Consider the following 2,515-nt stretch of genomic DNA (forward strand, 5'->3'; position numbering starts at 1 on the left):
AATATCTGTCCTGTGTCTGGCTTATTTCACTCAGCATAATGTTTGACAGGTTTATCTATGTTGAAGCATTATTTGAACTATATTTCTATTACTGAATAAAACTCCATACCTGATTTGGGTCATGATCTTCTCAGCCAGTTGCTATGCATCTGAAAGCTGGACAATGAATAAGGATGGCAGAAGAGGAATCGATACCTTTGACCGGTGGTGTTGGAGAAGAGTACTGAATAGCCCACAGACTGTGAAAAGAACAAACAGATATGCCTTGGAGAAGGTGCAGCCAGAGTCTTCCTTCGAGGCAAAGTTGATAACACTTCATCTCTCATATTTTGGGCATGTTGCAAGGAGAGGGACATCATGCTTGGAAAGGTGGAGGGATGGTGAAGGAGAGGAAAACCTTCAACCAGGGATATTAACACAGTGATTACAGCAATGGGCTTGAATATGTCAGAGATTGTGAGGATGGAACAGGAATGGATAAGGTTCAGATATGTTGTTCTTGGGTTGCTATGAGTTGACCTCGACAACACCTAACAACTAACAACAGCTCAGATAATAACACATTTTATTTATCCATTTATCTGTTGATAGACACTTAAGTTGTTTCCGTCTTTTGGGTTTTGAATAGTGCCACAAAGAACATAATATACGTGTATTTGTTCGAATCTCTGCTTTCAAGTCTTCTGGATATATACCTAGGAGTATAAGAGATAGTCTATATGGATAGTATTTCAATGTTTACCTTTTGGAAGAAACACCAAAACACTTTCCACAGTGGATGTACCATTTTATATTCTCATCAGCAGTGGATGAGGATTCCAATTTATCCACGACCTCACCAAAATCTGTCTTCAAATTATCCTAGTAAACATAAAGTGTTATTTCATGTGGTTCTGATTTGAATTTTCCTAGTGACTAATGATGCTGAGTATCTTCTTAAGTGCTTATTTGCTGATACATCTTTTGTGGAGAATTGCCCATTCAGGTCCTTTTTTTAGGACATCTTGTTGTATTTCAGGTGAAAATTTGAAGAACAATTTCCCACTCAAAAATTCATACACATTAAAAGAATTTGTTCAAATTTGAATTCAAGTTTTGTAAATAAACTAGTACAGAGGAAAAAAATGCTAAAAAAACCTCATATATACACATACACAAAGCAGTTAACGGTAGCTCCTCCCTTCCATCCCTCCAGTTTCCCTGCCCCTCCTTGCCACCTCGTCTGTGCTTTAGGACAAGGGTTGTCAATTTAGTCTTGTACAGTTTATTATCCTAAGGAGCACATTCTTTATGGTGTTTGGCAGAAAGGTGATATCTGGGAGTGGCCTCGATTCCAAGTTAAAAGGATGTTTAAACTCATGAGGTTTCTCCGCTCTCTATCAGTCCAGTAAGGATAGTAATTTTTATTCTGTTCGTTTGCATATGGTTCTGTATTTTTCTCCCATATGAACTAGGACCTTCTATTGTGTCCCTGGCTGGAGAGGTTTGTAGTAGCAGCTGGGCATCATCTAGCTCTCTGGACTCAGTCTTGGCAGTTGAGGTTGGAGTAGTCTAGTAGTCCTTTGGACTATTTATTTCTGTAATCTGTGATCTTTCCTCTTCTTTGTTCCAGACAATGAGAGACCAATAGTTCTACCTGAGACGATTACTTACAAGCATTTATGATCACAACTGCTATTCATCAATGTATAATATAGAACAAAATATGATATTGTGGACTATGTTATGCATTTGACCTTCACACATCCCCATGTTATTATTCCTAGGTCCCAAGACCAGCAATTAATTCCCTAAGGATATCCTAGAAGGATATATTACCAAGAAGATTGCATAGTATTGTATTAAGAAGATTGCATAGTATTGCATAGGGCTTTGCTGCACGCATGGATGTACTTATAGCATATATTGTGGTTATTATATACTGTTAATTTGATTATGACGGTGGAGCTGAGTGGACTCTAACCTATTTTGTGCCATCCTCATCATCTGCCACACTTGAGCCCATTGTTACCGTCACTGTGTTATTCATCTCACTGAAGGCCTTCTGTCCTTTCACTGACCATCCATTTTTCTGAGCATGATGTTGTTTTTCAAGGACAGACCCCACTTAACAATATGCTCAACGTGTATGAGATGAAGTTTCACCATCCTTATCTCTAAGGAGCACCCTGACTGGACCTTCTCCAAGATGTATTTGTTTGTCCTCTTGGCATTCATGGGATATTTAGTACTCTTCTCCAATACCACAGTTCAGAGGCATCTGTTTTTCTTCTGCCAGCTTTAGTCACTGTCCAACTCTCAGATGCATAACAAGTGATTGAAAATACAATGGTTTAGATTAGGCACATCTTAGTCTTTAAACTGACATCCTTGCTCTTCAGCACTCTGGACTCGTCCCTGACTGCAGGCTTTCCCAATGTAACACATCTTTTTATTTCCTGATTGCTGCCCAAGTGTAATGATTATGGATCTAAGTAAGTTGAAATAATTGACAATTTCTATCTTTTCTTTAAGT

Source organism: Elephantulus edwardii, unplaced genomic scaffold (genome assembly GCF_000299155.1).
Source record: "Elephantulus edwardii isolate Elephantulus edwardi_28Jun2011 unplaced genomic scaffold, EleEdw1.0 scaffold00109, whole genome shotgun sequence".
Taxonomy (NCBI): Eukaryota; Metazoa; Chordata; class Mammalia; order Macroscelidea; family Macroscelididae; genus Elephantulus; species Elephantulus edwardii.